At 42.2% G+C, this 27,937-nt stretch overlaps 1 long non-coding RNA gene across 1 annotated transcript; it reads left to right on the forward strand.

The window, feature by feature from the left end:
- The first annotated feature begins 10,529 nt into the window (after positions 1-10,529).
- On the forward strand, positions 10,530-26,536 carry LOC115660009. The gene is made up of 3 exons (XR_004002700.1): positions 10,530-10,633; positions 16,242-16,246; positions 26,524-26,536. It is a non-coding gene; the product is annotated as an uncharacterized LOC115660009 (long non-coding RNA).
- Positions 26,537-27,937: the final 1,401 nt, after the last annotated feature.

Here is a 27,937-nt window from a genome sequence, read left to right on the forward strand (position 1 = left end):
TTGTAGAGTGCTTTGGGATTTTTCTAGATAGAAAGCACTATGTAAAATATACAATAATATTATTTAGTATGAATCTTTTCTATATATTGGTAATCCAAAAAGAACAGAGTCTATTTGGAGTTTGTTTTATGTTCACATAAGATATCATTGCAGTTCATTTTCATGCTGTTACTATTGTTAGTATACTCATAGAAATCATTATTTATTCTCTGTGGCAATGTTGAAAATTAATCTGTGAGTGATGTATGAGAAGCCTATTAATACTGTAGTGTGTTGATTCATTGTCTTTGATCATCATAAACTGATCATTTTAAAATTCAGTCTTTGAATACATATTTGACATACAATTTTGCAGTATAGAAGATAGTGTCTTGATCTATTTTTCCTCATATTGCTTGTCACATATTTCTCCTTTAATTTACTCTCTTCTCATTGAAGATAGAGGTGGAAAATCTGTTAATCTGTTCACATTTTTCTCATTTTGTTGCATAAAATTTTTGACAGTCTTCTCCGGTGTTCTTTTAACTCTGGGGAGACCTCCGAGGTTTCCTGGAAACTCAGACACTTCAGAATTCACCACTTGTGGCCATGGAGAAAAAGGGTTTGGATGAATACGAATAGCTGAAAATCTTGTAGGCAGCACCTTTCAACACTTTCACTTAAGAAATGTTTTTAAAATGTTTAAATATATGACCTCATTGCTCATTTTATGGCATTCCTGGAATATCGCTACAAATACAATAAATGTTCATTTAATCATGAATACTATGCAAGTTGTCATTTGTGGAACAGTGCTATAACATTATCACAAGTACCAAATGGCCTGTTTTATATAGAATACAATATCCTTGAGTTGTAGAAGTGACTTTCATCTTAAGCTTTAGGATTTAAGTGAAAGGGTCTTTCTCTTATTTCACCATGCACATGACTTCCAGTAGAAGTTAATCAATCTCTCAGTGCACTGAGACCTCCTGTTTTATAACATACTTTATAGATGAATATAATAGTTTTTGTGATGTGCTTTGTTCCTATTTTGTAAAGCTTATTCTAGAAGTCTGTTACCTATAAAAATCAACAAGACTATCTGCATCTAAATAGTCTTCCTGTAGTAGCACTGCCTAAATATAACAAATGAAGCAGATCTGATGCATAGTTTGTGCACACTCTTTGTATAGTTGTGAGTGACATTTACCATTAGGCATAAGATATTTACATCTGTTCATCAAAATATGACACTCAGTTGCAGTCTTCTAAAGATATCCCTGTGGTATACATGCGTATGGTAATTTAAAAAGAAAACATAGTGTAGAAAAAGAACATGATAAATGCATATCATCTTATTTTTTATGGCTGTAGTAAATTTCATACCTTAGGCTAGACTGAATATACTTTGAGTTTCTCTTGCAACAATCATTTTGGAGATGAGTCAATCAACAGGCTTTTCCTTACTCATTATTATTTAGCCTAAAGATCTTGAGAATCTGTGTTTATTCCATTATCAATTTATTTTTTAGAAATATCATTGCCTTTACCTGGCACTAAAATTATTATTTCTTTTCATTTTATAACTGTTGTAAAAGTAAATGATCTACCTTTATATACTCTTCTGTGCAACTACTTCTGTGGCTGGATATTTCATTCTTCATGTGATGCTTTAATCTATAAATTAATATAACAGATGCTTCTTGAAAAGCCTCAGAAAATAGAAGAAAAAAAGGTTTGTGTTTTTGACTGGAATCCACTGCTTAGTTAGATATTTTAATTCTGTTTTTTTTTTTTTGCTGAATGCCAAATATTTTGAGTAAGTAGAATAAACCAGTAAGAATAACAAGGAAGGTATGTAGTGAATTGTGCAAAGGGTGCACGGTTTAGACCTTTGCTGGAACACAGGCTGCAGTTTAGCTGTCGAGGCACTATCATTCTCCTCAAAGGTGAAATGATTTAGAGGTCTAGAGAAACTTAATTTTTCTTGATCACCATGTGCAACCTGGAATTTTAATGGCAGGCATAATTAATTCTTCTGATGTTAATCATCAGGGCTGGGCTCCACAATTATCAGCCTGGTGCAGCTGGGCCATGGTGCAGACATGAAAAATTAGGAAAATGAATCAGTAATAGGGTGGCAGATTTAATCTGCATCATGAAAACAAAGTTAAAAAGAGGGAGATCGAGAAAATTTCAGCTGAAGCTTTTGTGCCAATGAGCACTGACAGAACTGAAAAATGTTGCCGATGTCCAAAGTGATTGGTAATTACCAAGCCATTGAATTTTTTATTGTCAATTTATCATTGCGCCAGAGGTTAAATTTAACATCTTCTTCTAAAGCCATCACTCTAGGAGGAAGGCAAGCTTTGCATCACGTGGCTCAGGAGTCAGTGAAAGGTTAATCAGGTATTCTTTTGGTTTGTGTGTGCTTCCAAATCATTTTTTTATTGTGTCCTTTTATGTTGCATACATGCCATGGGGTATTTTCTAATTTATATTACCTGTGCATTTCAGATAAATATTAGATTGCATTCCTCAGCACAGCACTATCTCCCTTGCTGTGTATTTATACTGCTATATTTTCACACACACAGAGGCATATATTACACACACACGCATACATAGAGAGAGAGAAATGTTTTATAGATACAAAGAACTTTGGTGTGAAATAAAGAAAGCATTTCACAAATAAGGAAAATTACAATCCTAATGCCTAAAGGCATCACAGACATCTTTAAATATTGATATTACTTGTTTCTTTCATTTTCTAAATAATATTGTTTGTTTGTGGAGCATTTGATTTTTCTGTGGTCTGATGGTATCTTATTTTTAGAGTTGGGCCCTGGTTTGTGAATGGACCAGTTTTAGCCAGGCAGTATTTTTTTTAGCTTGTAAGCTCGTTTGGATTGCAAGATCTTCAACTCTTCAGGGGAGGGTCTGTCTGTATTTTGCACCTTGTACAGCACTAAGCACATTGTTGCGCTTAAGTAGTAAATGATAACCATAATTCACAAGTGAAGTGCAGATTAGTTCTTTGAATCCTTCCCCTCGTGAATGTTTAGTAAATGGTACAGTCTTTGTAATGCAAAAGACTGAAGGAAAGCAATCCTGTATCCAAAACATCCCTGTCACATATGACGTAAATAAACATTCATGTATTATAGACCAAAACTGGCTCTGATGCAAGTGGAAGTATTTTCATTAACATCAATGGGATTTTTGCCTGCTTATTCTAGGGCTGAGTTTGGCTCCCAAACAATACAATGTAATCCTTTCTATTTAGCTGTCTTTTAGCACAATATTAAATCCATCTTTTGTCCACCTTAATTCAGCCCTGTAATCTCTCTCCCTCTTTCTCGCTCTTTTTTTTTTTTAAACCTTATATTTATTTTCAAATTCAGGCTGTGCTCTGATTAAGGGAATTGTATGCATTTTCTATAAATTAAAAATGGAAATGGCCTTTAGGGAGAGTCAGTAGAGGAATCAATGCATGCATTAATTACTGCAATTCATTACCCAAATAAACACAAGACTCAGCCTTTTGCTAGATGGAAATGTAGAGACATAAGATGTTTACAAGAGACAAAGGCTTCTGATCCTGCTCATGTTAATCTGCAGATCAAAGAATATGTGAGTCCATTCCCGGTGGAGGCTCCTCTGGGGATACCGTGGCTGGGATCAATCCCCACATGCAGGCAGTGAATTATTGCAGTTGAATACAAAAGCTGCTCACATGACATCACTGTCACCTAACTGCACTGACACCCTCTCCAGATAGGGCTTCAGAAGACCTTGCTTTTCTAATACACCACTTTTCTATAATTAAACTCAAACCATAAACCAGTACCTGTCCAATGACCTTTGATTGCCCTCATAAACAAAAATATGTTTCAGCTCATAGCAACTATTCAGGCATTTGGAAGAAAAACATGAAAATGTAATCTTTAGCTTCCCGGAGGCTTTTTGGAATATAAACAGAAGGTTAGAAAATATACAACAAATAAAACTATACAGAAAAGATTCAGTGATTTATTGAAAAGATTTCATACTCCTCTCCTGAATTAGTATCCTGTCTTTTCCTTAAGAGAGACTAGAAGAGTACTGGACGAATGTAATTTTTCTAACAGCATTTGGATGCCTTTCTTGATCATATTTTAGAGCTTGAGGATAAATTACCATATGAAGGTTTTTGTTCAAAACCTGAACATGGCGTATGATTTAAATTCTGCTACATTTTGCATAGATGCCATTGCTGGTGCTAGCTCAATGTAAGTGTCAAGAGCTGAAAGCAGAACACATATTAGCCAAATCCTTTTCTCCTATTGGAGTTCTCAGCTATTTTAATTGGATTCTGTCCAAAACTTCAACTAATTAAGAATCAATTCAGGACCATTAGCAAGTGGGACTAGCTAGCCAGTGTTGCATATTTCAAAAGAGTTAGTTTTAATGAGAGGAGTTCCTGGACAGAAAAAAACCGCACAAACAGATTAAAGATAGTGTAGGGACCTTCTCCAGCTAAACTAGACAACTAATGGTACATGGAAAGATGCTGAACTTGTAGTCCTCTCTAATTGATCTACTTACTGTTCTTAAGGAAACTTAAAAGAAATGTATGCAGGTATTTACTGTGCATTTAGCAGTTCAATAGCTATTTATAAACATTAGCAATTCTTGCATTTTGCACTCTCTCTTTCTCTTTGTCAGAGAAACATATGTTATTTCTTTTCAGATATATTAACCTTAGAACTGTCAAGCCATTTTCCCTTCTTTAGGCTTTGTACTTCTGCAACATCTGTTAATCTGCACCACATTGCCTGCAGATGGTATTTTTTAATTTAAGAGGTTAGACTGCCATATTTCTGACAGCTGTAGTTTTGTTTTACTACAGAGTAAAACTTTGCTAAAAACTGAGTGCTTTGGGGATATAATTTGATTCACTTTTCAACAGTAGCCATGTCTAGATTTTATTTCTTAAGCTCTTAAATTTTCTGAACTCTTAATGAGTTTAGGTTATTTTAAAGGGTAAAGAAGGAACAAAGTACCTAGCTAACTGAATTTAAATATTACAGTATGTATGTGTGTAACTATATCAGTACAGTGAAATATTTAACCATTAACATGGGTATGCATTAAATCAGATGACCAGACCTGAACACATTATCTGATAGTCCTGACTTCAGACCTATCCTTCCCTGTGGATGTATGTCAGGAGAAATTACTTGGACTGGGTTTCTTAGTACGAGGCAAACCAAACATAACTACAAGCTACTGTGACTGTAAAAAAAGTAGAGAAAAATGCAGAGCTGTTTACATGTCCAGCTTGTAAATATAAAAGTACATTGTTCAATGAAGAGCTCAGTTTAATAACTAAGTTTGATATACATTCTCTATAGATTAGAGGGTAAATGTTATAAGGATTCTTCATTATATCAACACCCTGATTCATTTGACTGCAGTAGCAAGAATGTGCTGGAACATCTTTCAGTAAGCTAGTTTGAAAGCAGAGTGCCTTTGCTTTTTAATTGTTCATTCTGCTTTTAACAGAATAAACTGTATTTCCAAACAAGCACCTTCTGCTAAGACACAAGCAGTGTTCTGTTGCAATAAAAACGTCCATTATCTATGACCAAGCTGAACAATAATGAATAGGCAAAGAAAGTAGGTGTGTTTTGGCTTTTTTTGTTTATTTTTTTTATTCTTGTTTTGTAGCAAGGGCTTACTCAAGGCAAGGAAGGGCAGGGACTGTACTCTCCTGTGCTCTGCTCTCCTTTACTCCCACCTACTTTAACTCCTGGTTTGGGAGGCCAGGAAGTCCAATGTGTCTCACAAGAATTCCTGCAATGAAGGCAGAGCGCAATTTCAGAAGCTTTAGTCACTTCACCAGGGTTATCTGCTTTCTGTTGAAGAAGGGAGTATGGTTTGATATTTGTAAAGAGTTTATAGTAGGAAGAACAACAACAACAAAAAAAGAGGGTGGGGGAGACTATAGTCTGGCAGTATGTAGACTTGGTAGCAAGGTCAAGCATGCAGTGTCATTCTATTTTTGACCTTTTCCAAAAAGGCATTGGCCTTGGGCAGGATAAAGGGCTGGCAGGGACACATACAATTGTGGAAACTCTTTAAACGCCTGCTTCTTTTAAAGATTCCATCTCTCCCCCTAAGTTACATGGCCGAAATTGGAAAGGAATAAGAGCATGGAGCCTTTCCACATCATGGGTCAGATCCTGAGGTCCATGCAAAGTGCATAGGAAAGAGCCCACTTCTCACTATGGATCTGTGTAGAGGGGAATTTGGAATGGGGAAGGTGTAGGGGGACGTGGCCACAGTGGTTCTGTGACAATAGGGATCCACAAACCAAACCTACACCCCTTGGGTATGCTGCAGTATGGAGTGGCTCTAACTGCTACTCCACTTAATGGGAAGGGAGAACTCTGGCCACCCTGACCAATGCTGAGCCACTTGAGCAGGGTGCATTTTCTTAGGTTATGATCAGAAGAGATAATTTGGCCCTATATCAGTTCTTGATTAGTTGCCAGGAGTATTTTGTGCTGGTCTCATGAGTCAGAGTATGTCACAGAGTGAATCCTACCACTTTTTAACTTCCTCTCTCCTTATAAGGAGGTAGTCTGAGCTTTCAATGTAGAGGAGGCTGTTCTGAATCGTGATATGTTCCTTATGCTCACTCATGGTCAGCATGCCCAGCAGCATTATTAATTCTGCCAAGTCCCAGCCTCCTTTCAGTTGTTTTGTGGTGTTCTTTTGGATTTTGGTCAATAATTTCCTCTCTTCACAGTTTGGGTTTCCACAGAGTTTGCATGTTTTCCTATTTCATCCAATGTGCCCTCTTGATTGTTCACCTCAACCCCATGAAGCTTGTCAATTGTTCGTTGAAAGCAGGCATTTGGATAATTTATTTCATGGTGGCATCTTAAAAGTGATTGGCAGAAAGGCGGATGGGCAGAGATCTTGTATCAAGTATGCAAGATGGTGCCTCCCTGACTGGTGCTTCTGAGACTTTGGGAACTAAAGAAATCTGATTCATCATTTATTTTTGGTTCTGGGCATAGTTCTGCTTCTTTCTTTCCCAGGGAGTTTGCCAGCAGCTTGTTCTGATAGTTGTCAGCAATAATGGAGACTGCAGGAGTCTAAGAAAAGATTGCCTTTGCCTTCATTTCAGGACCTATTGTGAGATACATCTGACGTTCTTGCCAGGAGGATCTCCCTGCCTCCTAAAGCAGATGTTTAAAGTAAATGGGAGTGAAGGGGAGCACAGCTCCTTCCCCACCTCTCCCAGAAAGCATATGCTGTATTTCCCCACTGCTCCTCCCTCTGCTTGGCTTTTGTGGCGCTCCCCCTCCTGTTCTTTATTGTTGAACTACTTTAACCACTGGTCCCAAGAGGATTCTGTGAAGAACTTGCACATTTACAGCTCAGTGCATTTTTCTGCTGCCTCCTCCAACCCCCAGGATTTTTTCTTTGACACTAAAGGAATGAACTTACACCATTTCTTTGCTCTTCCTTCCTTGTTCTCAGCTCCCTACTTCTGCCTTTCTGATCCAGGGCTTTAAACAAAAATTGATAACAATTACAGTCAAACCTTGTTATAACTTCACTTGGGGTTTGGATGGAAGGCAACAAACATTATGTTTTAGCAATCTAAGATCTCTGAGCAATCTAAGACCTCCTAGCAATTGTTACTGGGCTGTGTGCAGCGGCCACTTGGAACTTTATGGTCTCTGTGCGGACATTCCTCCTCCAAATCACAGCCCTTTGCACTGGAACTAAAGGAGATGCTCCTTGATTAGTTAAAGGAATAGGGTCTATGACACACAGTTGAGCCATTCAGATTCTTTCTAGTAGAGGGCAGTGGTATAGATGCAGACTATCTAAATCACATTCAGAAATGACAGCCAAACTTGGAAGGGGGAAAAAAAGACAGGAAATAATTATGCTTGCATTAATCTAATGTATTTTGACATGATCATTGCTGATAATGCCTTCCTGCTGGCTCTCCCACATTGAATGTTTGATAGTAAAGTCAGGTCACGGAGCATTAGGGAAAAGGAAAAAACAGTGGTGCTATGGTCAGGGACAGTGCAAGCAAGCAAAACTATTATTAATTGAACTGAACAATGCTAGCCCATGTCTTGCCAGTGCTGGCACTGGATGTTACAACAAGGTGTTACATTGCTGTATTAAACAAGCTTTTATACCAAAGTTCTATAACCATGTAATTTATTTTACCTTGATTTATACAATGACATGGGGGAAAAAATCCATTTTAACTTTCAAATATTTACCTTCACGCTCCTGGAGCTGAATGAAAAGACATGCATTTAGCACTTCACCTTTCTGAGCAAATGTAGCCTTTCAATTTAATTTCCTTTTGACGTTTGTTTTAACAGCACTTTGGGGCTTGCATTTGTTGGGAAGCAACTGAATAATAATAGTACAAATATTCAAATGCTTTACTTGGGACAAAATAGAATTGTACCTTTGGGATTTTTATATTAACTGTCAATCTTAGAGATGGAATATAGGCACTGTGTGTACATCCAGCATTCCCTCTCTCAAGACTTTCAAGAGTAAGGCTGTCTTTGATACAGGCTCCATTGCAATACATTAAATAAATGAATTAATTTAGATGGTATGAAAGATAATGGATTGATAGTCATGGAAATTTTCATTCTCTGTGTAAGTTTCTTCAAAATGTCCCACTGACAGTGGTCATTCATTCACTGTTCAGTCCTTAGTTATCCTGAATTAGGGGGTTTTGAAATGTGGACATGTGACCAATGGGTAGTAGGCTAAAGTCACCCAGTTCTCATAGGCCAACTAACAGCTGTCAGATGTTAATGACTTTTGGTCACTACTGATCTAGGGTGGAATTGAACAGGCTATATAGAGGTAAAATACTCCATGGTATCATAATCCTCTCACTCTTTGGCTTGGGTTATGCAGGAGTTCAGACTAAATGATTATAATGGTCCTTCCTGACCTTTAAAAGTCCATTAATCTGAAAACCTAAAGTACGTTCTCTCCTTAGAACACAAACCTTATTATAGTGCAGAAATCATTTGGCACCAAACCATAGAGGAAAGTATTGACTTGAACACCAATAACAGAGTTATAGCCATATAAATATGCTATAATCAGAACATGGCATATGGTAAGATTCATAGATTCCAAGGCCAGAAAGGACCATTGTGATCATCTGGTCTGACCTTTTGGGTAACACAAGCCATAGAACTTCCCCAAAATAATTCCTAGAGCACATCTTTTTTGGGAAAAATCTAATCTTGATTTAAAAGTTGTCAGTGATAGAGACAGCACCTTTGGTAAATTGTTCCAGTGGTTAATTACCCTTACTATCAAATTTACAACTTATTTTTAGTTTGAATTTGTCAAGCTTCAACTTCCAGCTACTGGTTCATGCTATATTTTCTCTGCTAGATTGTTACATATTTGTTCCCCGTGCAGATACCTATTACGGTAATAAAATCACTTGTTAACTCTTTGTTAAACCAAACAGATTGGGCTCCTTGAGTCTATCACTATTAGGCATGTTTTCTAATCCATTAATCATTCTCATGGCTCTTCTCTGAACTCCTTCCAGTTTGGCAACATCATTCTTGAATTGTTGGCACCAGAACTGGACACAGTATTCCGACAGTGGTCGCTACATTGACAAATATAGAGGTAAAATAACTTGTCTGCTCTACTCAAAATTCCCCTGCTCATACATCCGAGGATCTCATTAGCATTTTTTTTTGTCCACAGCACCACTCTGGGCTCTCATGTACAGCTGATTATCAGAGTCACTGTGACCCAGGACAGAGTTCCCTCTCTCCCCATCCTGTAAATATGGCCTACAGTACTTGTTCTCAGGTGTATACATTTACCTGTATTAACACATATTGTTTGCTTGCACCCAGCTTACCAAGCAACCTACATTGCTCTGAATAAGTGACTATCTTCTTCATTATCTCCCTCTTCCCCCAATTTTTGTGTCATCTCCAAAGTTTATCAGTGATGATTTTATGTTTACTTCCTGGTCATTGATAAAGATGTTAAATAGCATAGGGCCAAGAATCAATCCCTGCGGGACTTTAGCGGAGTGGTCACCCACTCCTGCCTTAAAAGGCTGAAGTCAGCCCTGGGAGAGAGTTGAGGCCATGAGAGGGCTGCTGCTGGGGAAAGCAGCAAGCCTCGGCTGATTGGGGAAACAGCCACAGCTCTGGCCACGCCCCAATCAGACCATAGCTGGCCTTATAAATTCCAAGGAAGCCAGGAGCTAAAGGACTCTCCCTCTAGCTCCTAAAGGAGAAGGGCCTGGCTGCTGGGGAACTGAACAGAGTACCTAAAGTGGAGAAGGGCTGGGGGAAGGCTAGAGGAGCTGGGGGAGCTTCAGCCCAGAAACCCCCCAGGCTGCAGGCCTTGTTAAAGGGTACTGGGGTTTCAGAAGGCAGCCCAAGAGCAGGCAGAGGCAGCAGGTCCAAAGCCCGCTTGTCTGTGATGAGTGGCTTGTACACTGCAGTCTGGCCCAGTGAGTGGGGGCTAGATGGTGACTGGCAGTAATCTGATACTGAGGTGAGGCGGGGATAGTGGGTAGGGGTTCCCCTGGGTGGGGAGACCCAGAAACTGTGGGGTCTGTACTGCCCAGGGGCATCTCCCAAGAGAGAGTGGTATCAAGGTCCAGAAGGGATGGGGGACCAGAGGCAAGCAGGACACCAGCCTGCAGAGGGCGCTCCAGAGGCTGGATGAGCTAATTCCCTGAACAACTGACAGGAGGCACCGCAGGGGTGAGTCCTGCCCCGTGAAAGGGACCCACTGCAAACATACCCTCTTGATGACAATTCTCCCGTTACACATTACATTTTGAGACCTGTGAGTTAACTAGTTTCAAATACATTTAATATGTGCATGGGATCACATTGTTTTTGGTATGAGAGTTAAGGCCTTGGTCCTGCACTGTGATCCACATGAATGGAGTTAATATGGCTTTGTGTGGGTTCAACGATCAGCTTGTGCAGATCATAATGCAGGAAAGGAGTTTAAAATGTAAGTACAGCCATCCATTTACACAGCTCATCAGAGCTCATCCAAAACTGGGATTGTCTCTGTTTTGGATTTTTGTTTGTTTGTGTGAGTTAGGGTCTCAGTCTGCAGTCCTAACTCAGGCAAAAGTCCCACTGAAATTAGGGATTGGGCAAGGACTGCAGGATTGAGCCCTTAAAAATGGAATCGCTTTTATATAATTTTATTAGAGAACACATAATTGTCCATAAAGTGTTGGTATATAAAGACATAAACAGGCTAGGCCTCACATCACATTGGCAATGCACAAGTGTTAGTCAAATGGAGGGATGACAGGACAGTAAGGAAATAATTAAATTTCAATAAAAGAAAATAAGGAATAACATTCCAGTCAGATCTAACCACATTATGTACAGCATAACTTTCAAATTGGAAGTTCATAAAAACTAACCACACCTCAGCCAGTTTGTCTGGCATCTGTCCTGTTCCACATGGCACTGCTCCAAGGCAGTTTGGATCCATTTCTGCAATGGAATGGCGCTGAGCCACTTTTCCAAAAGGAGAGAGTAATTTTTCTGGTGGGAAAGTGCAGTCAGTGAAGAGCCATGAGGGATCAGATTATCTCGTCCAGCTTTTTCTCTTTTTTTTTTCCCTTCAAACTTTTTTTTAAAGTAAAATTAATTCAAATGCAGAAAAGCTGCCGTTAGGATAATATTAAGGACCCGATTTAAACTGACAGGAGGCAGGAAATTCAGAGCAAGGATGACCTTCTGGTTTAGATTATTACAATTGTATTAAAGAATGTTACAACAAATCAAACATAGGCTGTCATTTTGGTATATGCAATCACCCCCTCCATAAGTCCCTCCCGCAAAAGATATTTAAAGACCTACCTAGTCCACATAGAAACAAGAAAAGATTTTAAAGGTTAATATTCTTCTAACCCTGAACTTTGAAATGTATAGTGCATGCATGAATGGTGCTAGTAATTAATTTACATACTTTCTCCCATCTTATACATTCTCATAACATACATATAGCACATGGAGGACATTTATGGACTATCAGAGAAATCCTTCCGAGCTTTCATTATTGCAGCACATACAGGAGTTAAGCACACCCAGGGTGAAATCCAGGCCACACTGAAGTCAATGGTAGAATTACCATTAATTCCAAAGGGGCCAGGATTTCACCTATGATGTTCAGGCACCTTTGCAATACATAGGGCCTGTGCAGGGAGATAGATTCCATCCTGTATTCATTCTGCCAAACCTCCCATCAGTCTGAGTCAGGGCTAAGCCAAACTGAAGTAGCATGATAGTTTCCCCTGAATTTCCTTGCATGTGTCAGATAATTTCTTTGGGCCAGGGGGATCGAGACTCTCAAGGATAGATTTATTACATCACAGTAACAAGGCAGTTTTCCTTAAGGTTTATAACTTTTTGTGTGTTTATGACATTAATATTAGTGGAGTTCTCTGGTTTCTAATAAATAATAGCAGAAGTGGAAAAAAAGTAAAGGGACAGATTATGCCTGATAGACATAGGCTGTGGTGGAAGCATAGAGCTACCCAACCCCAAGGGACAACCTCTCTGGGTGCTCAGCGGGTGCCTCTCAGACTGCATTATCCCTTAGCATAGCACACTGTACCTGGTGGGGAGGAAATGTGGGCCCAGGTTCCTGCTTCTCTGAGTCAGTTTGAGCCCCCAAAGGGGCACATAAAGGGACTGAGATTGTGATAGTTGCACAGGATGCAGATGCAGAAAGACTGCATGCATCCTCCTGCCTTTCCACACCTACACAAGAACCAGTCCCAATCTAGTCCAAATTGCTTTTGCTCTCGGTATTAGATTTCTAGTGACCCTTCTCCCTCAAAGAACATAGACAAATGATACAAACAGGGAGGGCCAGCATGACAAAGTTTGGATCGGGACCCAGATTTCCCCCAGAGGTAAGTGTGTTTGGTTTTGGCCACTTCCAAAAGACAGGGGTTAACATCAGAGTTTCAATCTTAGTTTGGGTGAATTTCAGGGAAGTACGGATCCAATCTGGTCCCACTATAAATCTTTCCCCTATCAAGGTCTTTAAATGAATGAAAATTAAATTCCTTACAAGCTAAGATCCACGGTTCTCCAGCCCTTTCCTGGATGAAGCTTTTCTGGAAGTCAGTGGGCCAAACCATGCTGTCACTTGATTGACATCAGTAGAATTACTTCTGATTTTCACCAAAGGAGAGATCCTTGAAGTCAGTGTAGGTACATCAGTGTAAATTTATAATAAGTGATGGCCAAGTAGAAGCTTTCCTTGTGTAAGGACTTCAGGATCAAACCTCATTTAGCATGTGGCAAAGTGGTTACTAAACACAGGAACACAATTACACTGAAAATCTTTTTTTTCTTTTCCGGTGAGGTGTCTTTCCCTTGAATTTTGAATATTTTTGTCTACATTTTAATTTTTAAGAAATAGGACATACCGAGCTGTGAGATATGGCATATTCATTCATGCCCACAACTGGGTGCAAATTAACACTTCATAATTCATGCAGTGGGGTGTCTTATTACAATTATAACATTTTATTAAAAAGTGGTTTTAATATTTATATTGTTAATTAAGTGATGTTACAAATTCTGAGCACTGAATTATGTTGTACTAGTCACTGTTCTGATTTTATATATTAACCACTCAGGGCATGCAAATTCATCTGCCTATTTAATATTCTGTGTAATAAAAATTGACGTTTTCTCTTTCTGTCTAGCATGTGAGGTTCCCTGTTCAAGACCGACTTTATCAGGAAAAGTATCAGGGGTAGTCGTGTTAGTCTGGATCTGTAAAAGCAGCAAAGAGTCCTATGGCACCTTACAGACTAACAGACATATTGGAGCATGAGCTTTCGTGGTTGAATACCCACTTCGTTGGATGCATGTCAGGAAAAGATCACTTCCAATTCATAAGCACTAGAAGCAGTACAGAGCATTATTTCTCTTTACAGAAGAAATCTTTTCAAGCCTGGGGAGGGACTTTAAACTCCTTCTTTAGAAGATAGGTAGAAACTGGATCATATAAAGCTTGGGGCTCTTAGACATCCAATGGACTACATGGCACCAGTTGTCCTTCCAAACACGTCTGATAGGTTTCTTGGGGTGTTTGAGTTCACTATACTGTATTGAAAATCTAATCTTGCATTCCTTGTGTGCCCCAAACTTGCAGTTATGGCCTCAGTTCAGGAACATATACTTGTTTATGAAAGAATTTATACATATGCTTACAGTTAACCAATTTCTTTCCTGAATTAGAGAATAAACAGAAGTCCTGGATGTGCATGAATTCAAGCTCAGAGTGGATGGTGTTTGAAAATATGCTTGCTCAATGCCCTTTTCTGACCATTAATCCTGTAATCATAACAATATATGTAAAGAAATGCACTTTTGTTAAAGTCAAAAATAAGACATGAAGAGCAAACCCAAAGGAAATAAAAAAAGAAATAAGGTAAATTGTTCACTTAAAAAAATTAACAGCATGTATTTGGTGCTATGCAAATGCATAGAGTAGATGCTAATTTTTCCTTTCTTGTTTAAATATGCTTTTCTAATCGCAGAGTTCTTCTCTCCCGTTTCAAGGACAGTTTGAGCCAGGTAAAATGGAAACCTGCAGAGATTTACTGATAATCCACCTCCATCCTGGCCTCTGACACTTTCTTTATTACAGTGCTTTTTTGAGCAGAGACTGCCAGACATGCTGAACTATATCCTGGTTTTATGCTGTTTGTTTTTCTCCTCATTTTTGTACTTTTTGATAGTAGCACCAAGGGCCTGATCCCAGATAGAGATTTGAATGTGCAAAGCATGCAGGATGGAGTATTTTATGGTAATGCATTAAGCTTTGGCTGTCTGCTTTCCCATTGAGTGTTGCTGTTGTGGGAATGCAGCAAAGGTTTCCTACTGCTGCTTTATTAATAATGAAACATTCACATGAATTCCATGCAAAATTGATTTTTGAACATTGTATAAGAATCAACTATGAAGTTTCAAAATGTAATTGAGAAATCTATTTGTAATTTACTTTGCCTGTAAGAACCCACTGTTCCACTATGAACAATTTTACTGTATTTCTCCCATTAAACAGCTATTTTGCACATCTGTTTGGCCTCCACAGTATGATTCTGAGCTGATGGATAGAAACTTGAAACAACATGTGGGTGCACAGTTTCTTTTACTTCCTTATTCAAGTGATTCACTAGCCAGTAGAAATATCATTTTCATTGATGAGTAGATGAACAGTGTTAATAGCTCATTATCTAACACAGGATGTTAACTGATTAATTGTATATGCACTACTTGAAGACTAGAAAATATGCTTCCACATCAGTGGAAAAATTCTACTCCTTCCCTTAAACTTTTACAGGGACACTCAAATGCTGAGCAAGAATGTTCTTGTGTTTAGGGTCTAGGGCAGAAAGTCAAGAGAACTTGATTTTTCCTTCTGTCCTTATCAGACACTTTAAGTCGGAGTAAGTCACGTAGGGCCTGATTTTCAAAAACATGTATACAATTGTATGTCTAATTTCCACATTAAATAACAATTATGCATCTAACTATCCATGTGCACACACGAATATGCTGAATACACTTGTAATAATGGCAACTGCATGTGTTTCTTAGGCTACGTCTACACTACCGCGGTAAGTTGACCTCCGCTACACAACTCCAGGTATGTGAGTATTGTAGCTGGAGTCAACATACCTTAGGTCGAGTTACCACGGGGTCTACACTGTGGGGAGTTGATAAGAGAAACTCTCCCATCGACTTACCTTACTCTTCTTGTCGGAGGTAGAGTACAGAGGTCAACTGGAGCGCGATCCGCTGTCAATTTTAGTGGGTCTTGTGAAGACCCGCCACTCGACTGTCAGTGGATCGATCTCAGAGTTGATCCCGGCTGTAGTGTAGACCTGCCCCCAGGGACTCTTAGCCTGTATGCTTTCAAAATCAGGCCAATGATATCTCTATCTCAGTATCCTTATTAGTAAAATTGGAATAATGAGCAGACTAAATTAATTGGTGTTTGTAAAGTATGTTGAAGTCCTCATTTAGAAGGTGCCGTGAAATTCATAGTGTTTTAAACCAAAATTTTCCTTGCCAGTGGGACTAATCATAGCACCTTGGATTACAAAATCCAATTTATATTCCACATTCGGCTCTACATTGTTGATCCTGAGTGTCCAGGATTAGTAAGGACAGAGGGGCATTTCTTTCCTGAGTCTGAGTATCTGTTCATTCCCGGATGGTTCTGCCATGGCTATTGGCTCTGCTTATGCCTGATGAACCATTAGGCAATTACTAGAGGTCACTCCACATTGAAGATCAGGGAGATGACCTTGACAGTTTAAGGGCTCTACCAGGAATGAAAGAACCCTAAACACCTTATTTCCAGCTAGACCAGGTGAAGCCTCCATGAGGTTTGTGTTTTCTGATATGTTTCAAGTGGTGTAGCCAAATCCCAGAATGAATCCTAAAAACCTACTGTAAGAGGAGCCATATATGCCAGTAGCTGGCTTTCCAGGCTGCTAGGGCTAGTCTTCTGGTTGGTTTGAAAAGATCTTCCTGACTCTGGTCAACAGCAGAACTGGCCCATGCCTGGTTTTGCACCCCTTCTTCTATCACAGATTCATTCCCAGGCCATCTAGGATCATCTGATCTGACCTCCTGCATAACGAAGTCCATAGAGCTTCTACAAAATAATTCCTAGAGCAGATCTTTAAAGAAACATCCAATCTTGGCTAAAATATATAAATACTGCCCTCGTAAACAATCTCTGTAGTTGCCTCAGGAATTCTATATGATGGTGAATGGAAAAGTGGTTCTTTGGGAGGTAACCTCTCTATCCATTTGTGAGCCACATTATAGCATCAAAATTTTAGAGCCTCAGTCTTACTTGGCTGACAGTTACTGCATTGACCTGGGCTTCCTATTTAATGTGGGTAATGGTGCTTCTTATGGGTTGGCTTGTGACAGCAGCAGTTGCTGCTGCATCCTTATGCTGGACAAGAGATAGAGATGGGCCTGATCCACAAAAAGTTATAGGGCTGTTCAGAAAAAAAGCTACAAAATCTGGATCTGAATTTCCTCAGCATTCTTGGGAGTTCAGATTTGGAGTTTTGGTTGTGAAATCTCATTACAAAATCTAGGCACAACATAAATTTCAAGTTTCTTTGGTCTGTGCAGAACCACAAGTGAGAGTATGCTCTAGATGGAGCAAATCCTGTTCTCGCTCTTCACAGGCTCTCAGATGAAGTAGAACCACTGTGGTTCCCCTGCACAGAGAGGGAAGGATTTAGGGGAGACTACACAAGGAATACTGCTGATACACTAGTCCTTTTTTTCTGAAGAGTGTGGGTATAGGAGACACAGATGCTATTGCAGTGTCATGGTTGCTGTGTGGCTTGGGAATAAGGCATGATGTAATCAGGTTGTTGGGGTGGCACTCTCTTGTGGCCCTCTCAGACACAATTCACCTAGCTACAGGTCTCTGTCACAATGAGGTTCACTATAGTGGTGTTTTGACCCTCTGGCCAAAGTAACCTTCAGTCTTAGCTTGTTCAGGACATTTTAAGATTCAAATGTAACCAGGAACAAAAAATAAGCAGAAGTCAAAATCAGGGTTATCCCACAAACCTTCAGTGGGGCCCCACCCCTTTATTCAGGATTGTCTCCTAAACAGCCTGTGCTTCTACCAGTTCCCTTCCTCTGATCTGGTCAACCCTCCCAGGAGGGCTGCTCTGGCTGGCAGGCAAGCTCCATATCAGGGCTACAACCAGGCTTCTCTCCAACCAGGAGGGTAGGAAGGGGAAGCTCTGTCCACCTTCCTGGACATCCCTTAACTAAGGTAGGCCCTCTCCTTTCTATCTTTCCTCTCCACAACTGACATTGACTGCATGTGTAGCAAGAAAGGGCCAACTGGGTCCATAAGCTTTCCCTAACCCTTTCATTACCAGTGGAGAACCTGTCTTAACCCTCTCTTTGCCAGTGTGGGCCTCTCTTCCCCATCACACATGGCCATGGTCTTCTACCTCACCTCAATGCAGAGAACTCCAGTAAACGGCCGAGCTACTTAGACTGTGCATTGAGTACCAGGATTTGTCCCCATGTTTACATTTATATGCTTGCCATGTTGCATATTTATTCCTTGGTATTGTATTATAGCAAAGAGAAAAACCCACCTAGGTCAAGTAATGTTTAAATCTGCATCATGATTAAAATTCCAATCATGATATAAAATCTGGTGTTTTTGTCTATAATCCACAAAATTTCAGCAGTGCTAAAGCTATAATATACTGTAGGACACAGATGATAAGGCCTAGTATTTAACAAACTATTTTTTGCATGCCATAGTTTTGATAGGAGGTTTCAGAATATATCTCATGTACCATAAATATTAGGCAATTTCAGGAAACATTACAAAAAACCACAATTAAACCACATTAGCATTGCTGGTTATTCAAGTAAAAACCAGACATTATCACTCTCAAGCAGAAAATGGTACAAAAGGAGTCAGACAGGAGAGGAAAAGATATGCTATGAACATCTGGAGAGAGTTCAGTAAAAAATCTTTTTTTCCAAAGGTTGGATTTTTTGTTTATGGACAATTGTGACATCTAAACCTAATGAGCCAAATTCCTAAAGGGACTTCAGCCTAGATTCCGATTTTGAGGGTGCAATTAATTGTTGTTATCCTGAAAGTATTTGGACATCTACCACAGTGTACTTACAAATCAGGTGCAGTCAAATGTCATCATCTGCACCTGCAAATTTGGAGACTTCAAGGACCCCTACTCTGCATGTTACCAGCCTGCCTATTGTATTATAGCCATGGGAGGTACCAGTGCGGGAGAGAGGTCAAAGGGCCTTCTTTGCAACATGTACTCATGCTGTATGTAGTCCCTAATGACAGCAGCTCCAGAAATCCATCTTGGGTATAGCTGGTCAAAATATTTTGCATTAAAACATTTAATTTGTCAGAACAATAGCTTTTTCCACCTGAAAAATGAAACATTTAATGAAAATTGTCAACATTAACAAAAAGTTCTGTTTTCACATAATTTTCTGTGACATTCTTAATTCAGATTTTAATGATGTTTAAAAAATAATTGCATAGTACATAATTTAGTAAAATCTATGTTTTGAGTAAGAAAATATGGTTTTTGGCATGTAAAAGTGTCAGTAATGATTAAAATTCAGTGAAAATTTAAAAATATTGCAGAAATGTTGTGTGTATGAGAGAGAGAAAGGAAAATGGGTCCATTTTGAATCCTGTGAAATGTTACAGTTGTTTGCATTTCAAAGTATTTCATTTTCCTGGTTTTCAACAAGCTCTAATCTTGTGTAGATGTGGGTAAATGCTAGCAGCCATGTAGGAGAAGCTGCTGTGAATCCAGTCAACAAGTTCTGCAGATATTTTATAACATAGTTGCAATACCAGATCAGACCACTGACCCATCAGTGCCAATATCCTGGCTATCCCTGATTCTTCAGAGAGAAGCAAAAACCTCATAATATACTTAATCAATTGTACAACTGGCTATGTGGGAAGAGGGGAATGCAGTGGTGGACAATGGCAAGTGGAAGGATGTTCTTAAATCTGACTTTCAGCTTAGATATCCTCCTATCTCCTTTAGAGTATTACAACAGTCAAAACAATGAACAGAATGTTAGGAATCATTAAGAAAGGGATAGATAATAAGACATATCATAGTTCCTCTGTAGAAATCCCTGGTATGTCCAGATATTCAATACTGAATGCAGATGTGGTCATCCCATCTCAGAAAAATATATAGTGGGAAAAGGTTTAGAAAAGAGCAACAAAAATGTTTAGGGGTATGGAACAGCTTCAGTATGAGGAGAGTTTAATAAGATTGGGCCTTTTCAGCTTGGAAAAGAGACGACTAAGGGGGGATATGATAGAGGTCTATAAAATCATGACTGGTGTAGAGAAAATAGATAAGGAAGTGTTGTTTACTACTTCTCATAACACAAGAACTAGGGATCACCAAATGAAATTAATAGGCAGCAGACTTAAAACAAATAAAAGGAAGTATTTCTTCCACACAACTCACAGTCAACCTGTGGAACTCCTTGCTAGAGGATGATGTGAAGGCCAAGACTATAACAGAGTTCAAAAAAGAACTAGATAAATTCATGGAGGATAGGTCCATCAGTGGCTATTAGCCAGGATAGGCAGGAATGGTGTCCCTAACCTCTGTTTGCCAGAAGCTGGGAATGAGCGACAGGGGATGGATCACTTGATGATTACCTGTTCTGTTTATTTCCACTGGGGCACCGGGTACTGGCCACTGTCAGAAAACAGGATATTGGGCTAGATGGACCTTTGGTCTGACCCACTAGGGCCATTCTTATGTTCTTATGTTTCTTACCTCTTTGATAATCTTTTGTTCCAAGCATAACAACCCATGATAAACGTATTAACCCTTTTATGAAGTGCATCCACAATATTTGACTATAACCATCTGTAGAATCAAAATTTTTATTATTCTTCAACCTTCACATATTCTTTCAGTGTTGCAATATTTGATGCTTTTCTTAATGCCACAGATCTTGCAGTTATGCGATTATTGAGGCTTTCATTTAAAGAAAAATATATATACATATGTCGCCTTCTTGGTTGTGGAGAAAAACTTGAAAATATGAACCCTAAGGGCTGAAAAAACAGAAGGCAAATAAAAGAACCCCAAATTTATTATTTTTTAAAAAATTCATGATTTCTAATCCAGTCTCAGGATTTCTTTGGGCCTGCCTAATTCATAATTTTTGAATGCTTGGTGTTGGCAGTATTACTTTATTATGAACAGTTAACTCAGAAATATATCAGATTACTAAATCTGGTTTAATCTCTTCTGAATAAATTTGTTGAGACTATATGATAGAAAAATATTATATGACTAATAGTTAAAATAAAAATGTTTTATTCTTAGAAAAGGGACACTACTGCAGCTAAAACACGGTGGGCAGTATTTTCCCACTGTAATATAAATGTAATTTCTGTAACCTCTTCACATCAGTGTTGGGTTTAATCATAGATAAAAGTAGGAAGAGACAGGTTAAAAGCTTTTGGAAGTATGTGTTAGTAGTCACCATGCACCTCCTTTTTGGATTTAATGTATTTTAATTATGATTAATGATTATTTAGTTCTCATGGAAGTGGATTGATAGATCTAGAGACTAAAGGCCTAATCCTGTTCCCATGTCCGTTGAGCTCACAGGCGTTTGATTAAAACATAATCAAATTAGTTGCATAACTGGAACAGCAGGACCCCAACACTGCAGGCTTCCTTCTATGTCTTTGCCATTGTGCCTGTAATCTGACATGGGAGGAAGGCTGGTCTTGTGGTTAGTTTATTAGAATGGGACTCTATAGTAGATTTGGGCACAGAATGGTTTTCTAATTCCATGAAAACTTGTGAGATTTTGAAAATTTTTCCCACTCTACATTCGGACAAAACCAACACCTTTTGAAGCTTTTTTGTCAAAAATTGAGAGAACGTTACTCTTATCCCAGAACAGCCAATATCATGGTGGTTAGGGCAGTCACCTGGCATATAGGAGACCCAGATTCAAAGCCCTTCTCTGCCTTATTTGGAGCAGGAAAATGAGCCTAGGTCTCATATCCCAAGTGTGTGCCCTAATCAGGGGACAATAGAGTCAGTCTCTATCTCTCTGTCCTAATGAGTATTTAATTATTTATGCAATTATTATTCTCTCTCCAACAGCAGGGATTGAGAGAGACTCTCTCTTCTTGAAGCACTGGGGGAGTTCCAGAAAATGGGGAGAGAGATAATGTTGTGCCAATATTTTAAAAGGGTATATTGGATGACCCAGTTAATTATGAGCCTATCAGCCTCACATCAGTCCTAGCAAGATAATGGAATGGCTGATATGGGACTTGATTAATAAAGAATTGAAGGCGGATACCATAATTAATGCAAATCAGCGTGGGTTTATGGAAAATAGATCCTGTCAAACTAACTTGATTTTTTTTGTGAGATCACAAGATTGATTGATAGAAGTCATAGGGGTAATTTAAGAGAAGGCATTTGACTTGTTATCTCATGACATTTTAATGGAAATACAGGAAAGATATAAAATTAACCTGGAACACATTAAATGGATTAAAGTTGGTTAACTGATAGGTCTCTAAATGTAATTGTAAAGGGGGAATTGTCATCAAGCAGGTGTGTTTCTAATGGGGTCCTGTGGGGATCAGTTCTTGACCCTATACTATTTAACATTTTTTATCAATGACTAGGAAGAAAACATAAAGTCATCACTGATAAAGTTTGCAGATGACACAAAAAGTGGGGGAGTGGTAAGTAGTGAAGAGGACAGGTCACTGATTTGGATCACTTGGTAAATTGGCTGCAAGCAAACAATATGCATTTTTAATACAGCTAAATGTAAATATATCCATCTAGGAACAAAGAATATTGGCCATACTTACTAGATTGGGGACTCTAAAAAAGATTTTGGTGGTGTAGTGGATAAACAGCTGAACATGAGCTCCCAGTGTGATGCTGTGGCCAAAAGAGTTAATGTGAGTATGGGGTGCATAAATGGGAATTTTGAGTAGGAGTGGAGAGGTTATTTTATGTCTTTATTTGGCAGTGGTGTGACCACTGCTGGAAGACTGTGTCCAGTCCTGGTACGCACAATTCAAGAACGATGTTGCTAAACTGGAAAGAGTTCAGAGAAGAACCACCAGAATGATTAAATGATTAAAAAATATGTTATAGTGATAGACTTAAGAAGCTCAATCTGTTTGTCTAAACAAAGGCATAAGTGTTTACAGGTAATTTGATTACAGTCTATAAGTATCTACATGGGGAACAAATATTTAATAATAGGCTCTTCAATCTGGAAGAGAAAGGTATAATATGATCCAATGGCTGGAAGTTGAAGCTAGATGAATTCAGACGGGAAATAAGACCTACATTTTTAACTGAGAGTAATTAACCATTGGAACAACTTTTCAACTGTCATGGTGGATTCTTCATCAGACATTTCTTAAATTAAGATTGGATGTTATTCTGTAAGAAACATTCTAGGAAAATTTTGGGGAAGTCCTATGGTTTGTGTCATATAGGAGGTCAGACTAGAGGATTACAATGTTTCATTCCGATTTTGGAATCTATGAACCTCAAAATATCCAATGGGCCTGGTGTCAAGGTGAATAGGAGACATGGGTTCAGGTCACTGCTCCTATTCAAGCAGAGCGGGGTTTTGAATCTGGGTATCCCACACACTAGGTGAGTGCCCTAATCACAAGGCTATCAGCTTTTCTGGTGTGTCTGTGTATGAGAGAGAGAGAGATGCACACACATATATCTGCCCACCCGAAATTCTCTCTTGAACAGAGAAATCTTTACTAAACAGAATTTGATCAAAGTTGAGAGGGTCCTACTCCAAAAGCTCTGTTGAAAAATTCCGTACCAGCTCTACTCAGGAGATAAGGGTTGAGTTCCCAACTTTGCCACAGTGTCCCTTTGTAACTTTGGGCAAGTCAATAACCTGTCTGTGCCTCAGTTCCTCATCTGTAAAATAGAGATAATAATCATTTGTCTGTCTTGTCTATTTGGAGTGTAAGCTCTTGGGGCCAGAGACTCTCTTACTTTGTGTATGGACAGTGCCCATCACAATGGGGCTTCAGTCTTGGTTGGTACCTGTAGGGAACCCCGGAAGATATTGTTACGGACTAGCTAGGGCCTGCGCTTTCTCAAGGAGAGGTTATTAGCGGACATAAGTTGCTAGCAGTTGCTGCTTTTAACCGGTTAGAACTGCCCTGTGTGGGAAGCCCCGGTGTTTTGGGGAACTGCAGAAAGTCCCTGGCCCGAGGCCAGGGGAGGCAGCCATTGCTGTTGGAAAGTCCCCCATTGCATATGTAGAGGCTGCTTTGCATGATATTAGCATGATGCTATAATTGCTATGGGCTGGGGCTTGCGCGTTGGGCTTCGCACCTGACCGAGCTGTTCGGGTGTTGGACTCCCCAAGCCAGTGGCAGCAACGCGTGAAGTCCCCATTGTGGGTGTGTCACTTAACCTTCATTAAAGCCAATTAACTCACCTGTGTGTGTGGGCCCCGTCATTGCAGAGCATCCAGGCATGTAACATTTGGCGCAGTGAGCAGGGTGCTCTGAGGGATGATGCCGTTTTGGCTGAAGGTAGGGGATGTAGGGAGGCTGTCGCTGTCCCTACAGCGCATACCTGGGTGGCCCCAGACGGAGCGCTGGGGGCCGGTTGTGCGAATTATGGCAGGGTGGACTGCCCCTGCTGAATGGCCGGAGTTTCGGCAGGCGGCCGGTGTCACGCCCGCGCAGCTGGCAGAGATGCTGCAGCGACTGCGGGTGGACCGGCGCCCCAGGGCGGAACGGCGAGGTATAGGGGAGCTAGGATGGCTCCTCCTAACCGCCCTCCGAGCCCAGGATGAGGAGGCGCTCCGCTTGCAGCGGGCCCTGGAGGGGAAAGCGCAGGAGTGCACGGCTCAGGCAGAGGCTTGCGCCGTGGCACAGGCTGTCGTCACCTCCCAGGCGGAGCGTGCCCAGGAGCTGACGAGATGGTGTGAGGTGTTGGTGGCCCGGGGGGCCAACCGGCGGCGGCTTAAGCAGGGGCGGCGGCCGGTGACCACGGCCCAGGTTCGCTCCGTGACGGCCACTCCCTTCTGGGACCCCGAGGCCTGGGACGGGACAGTGGAGGGCTCATCCTCCTCCTCGGAAGAGGAAGAGGGTGAGCGGGAACCTCCCGTAGCTCACGCCCATCCTGTGAGGAAGCTAAAGGCCATAGGTAATGAGATGCAGCCGGAGGTCATGTGTACCTACAAGACGAGTGAGTTGCAGGAAATCGTGAAGTCATTTCGCCAGGAGCCCGGAGAAAGTGTCTTGAGTTGGCTGGTTCGAGTCTGGGACAACGCAGGAAACACGGTGCTGCTCTTGTATTATGAACTGCGGCAGTTGGGGGTCATGGCACAAGATGCACAGGTACGAGCGGAGATGTCCACCCTTGGTCCCCCCCCGCAGAGGGGCAACCGGAGTCACCGTCCCTATATAGATGGCTGGCTGAGGCCGTAGGGGCGGCCTACCCCTCAGTGGGTGAGCTGGAGGCGCTGGTGAGCCCCTGGAAGACGATCTCTGAGGGAATACAGGCACTATGGCAGCTAGGCATGGCTTGGGCTGTATCGACAGGGGGCACTGAGGGGCCCGACTACATGCTAGTATCAAAGTCGACGAAGGCTGCCTTTATACGCACAGCTCCAGATGAGCTGAAGCCCTCGCTCCTTGCGGTAGTCAAGGCGGCGGATGGACTGGTTGGAGAATTAGCAGCTACTCTCATGCAATTAGGGACCTCCTTGGCCGGGGCCTGGCCTAAGGCCGTCCGAGCCGCAAAGGGCCAGCAGAGCAAAGGACAGGCTGGGAAGGGGCTGGAGAAGGGAGAAATATGAGTGCCGCGAAGAGTCTTGTGGTCAGATCTTTTACAGGCGGGAGTCCCTCGATAAGACATTGACGGGCAGCCGACGGTCGACTTGTATAAACGCTGGATGCAGCTGCCCGCCGCTAAGCAAAGCATGGGTCCCGAAGGAGAGAAGAACATGGAGCAAAGCAAGCCCGCAGAGCCCTCCGCCCCACCTGTGGAGTGGCAGCTGCCCCGCTCCTACTGAGGGTGTGGCGGGTCCTCCGCTCCGTGCGTGGCGGCAGCCACCTACGGGAGGGAGGCGGGGGACCAACACCCCTATGTACCCTTAGGGATCCGCTGGCCGAGGGGAGGAGTGCAACACGTGTTGGCCCTCCTGGATACTGGTGCCGAAGTCACGATCTTGCATTCTGCACAGACCCAAGGCAAGGCCGCAATGGTGAGGGGCCTGGGACGTGCCGAGACCCTGGCATATGAGGTCGTGGTTACTTTGACCCTGGGGAAGGCCCCCCCTTCCAAGCCACGGTCCTAGCAGCGGCCATCGGGGAATATATCCTGGGCATCGACGTCCTACGGGGTCGCTCGGTGGATACACAGTATGGCCTGTTTGCATTCGGTCACCGCTGGAATGTAAGTGCGGCGCGGGTGCGGGAGGTGCGGACGGTGACGATCCTGCGGGGCGCCCTGCATTGGGAGCCAGTAGTGTTGCCCCTCCCAACAGCCATAGTCTCCAAAAAGCAGTATCGCCTGCCGGGGGGAGAAAAGGAAATAACCCAAACGATTGACGCATTGTTGGAAGCCCAGATAATCCGGCCCACTTTAAGTCCCTATAACAGCCCCATCTGGCCGGTGCGGAAGCCCGACGGGAAGTGGCGCATGACAGTAGACTACAGGGAATTGAACAAGGTGACCCCCCCGCTGACAGCCGTAGTTTCCGACATGGTTACCTTGGTCGAGCGCGTCGCGGCCGCGGCCCAGCCGTGGCATGCTATATTGGATTTGGCTAATGCCTTCTTTTCCATAGCCATTGCCCCAAGCTGCCAGGAGCAGTTTGCATTCTCCTGGCAAGCGCGGCAGTACACCTTTTGTGTGCTGCTGCAGGGTTGGAAGCATTCCCCAACCATATGCCACCAGTTAGTCAGTGCCAATTTGGCCCAAGTCCAGTGGCCACCCCAGACCCGCCACTATCACTATATCGACGACGTCATGATCTCTGGCCCTTCCCACGATGCAGTGGCTGACGCCCTGCATGCCGCCGTGGAGGGCCTGGAGGTGAGGGGCTGGGCAGTGAATCCAAAAAAGATACAAGGCCTGGCCCAAACCGTGGTCTTCTTGGGCATCCTGTGGGCGGGGCCGGAGCTCCAGATCCCCCAGAAGGTACGCCAAACCATACAGAGCTGCCCCACGCCACAAACCAAAAAGGAGCTATAGGCGTTTCTTGGCTTACTGGGGTTTTGGCGCGCCTTTATTCCCCACCTGGCCTTTTTGATGCGGCCTTTACATGCACTAGTGCGCAAGGCCGGGCCCTGGCAGTGGGCACGCAGTCACCAGACCGCCTTTGAGCTATGCAAAGACTCCCTGCTTATGCATGCCCGGCTTCACGCCCCACAGCCAGGAGTCCCCTTTGAGTTGGAGGTTATTACGGTGGCAGACGTGGCCTCCTGGGGACTCCGGCAGGCAGTCGGGAGCCAACAGAAAGAACCCATTGGCTTTTGGTCCCGAGTGCTGAAGGGGGCGGAGCCCGGCTATACGCCCTTAGAGAAACAAATCCTGGTGGTGGTATGGGCGTTGCAGGACACCGAGCGCATTACGGGTCCTACACCCTGGTGGTCTGCACGCCCATTCCCCTAGGGCGTTGGGTGAGGGAGGACCCTGCCCAGACTCAGACTGGGGTCACTCAGAATGCTACCCACTTTAAGTGGAAGCACTATTTGCAGCAGCGTATGTTGCTCGGCCGACCCTCCATTTCCACCTTCTATGCTGTGTTATTGGGGGCGGTTACCTTTGAGCATGCGCCCTCTCTCACGGACGAGTTGCCACCGGTGGACGAGCCTGTGCCCACCTCCCCGGTGGGAGAGGCCCCCCCCCCCCCCCGTGGATCAATTGCCTGCAGAAGACCGAGAATATGCCTGGTTCACGGATGGATCAGCGGCATACACCGCTCACGGTACTCGGCAATGGAGGGCGGTAGCGTACGCCCCTATGCAGATGTGGTGGCGATGGCCTGGGGCACCGCTGGCTCCAGCCAGTGGGCGGAGCTCAGGGCGGCTACGCTTGTGATTGCAGAGTCCCTGCCCTGGGCATACCTCTACACAGACAGTTGGGTTGTGTACAAAGGCCTTCGAGCTTGGGTGACCGCTTGGGAGGCCAAGGGGTGGGAATTGGCGGGCTGACCCCTGTGGGGGACTGGCTTGTGGCAGCAACTTCTCGACTACGTTCGGCAGGCCCCCT

The sequence above is a fragment of the Gopherus evgoodei genome, chromosome 11, assembly GCF_007399415.2.
Source record: "Gopherus evgoodei ecotype Sinaloan lineage chromosome 11, rGopEvg1_v1.p, whole genome shotgun sequence".
Taxonomy (NCBI): domain Eukaryota; kingdom Metazoa; phylum Chordata; order Testudines; family Testudinidae; genus Gopherus; species Gopherus evgoodei.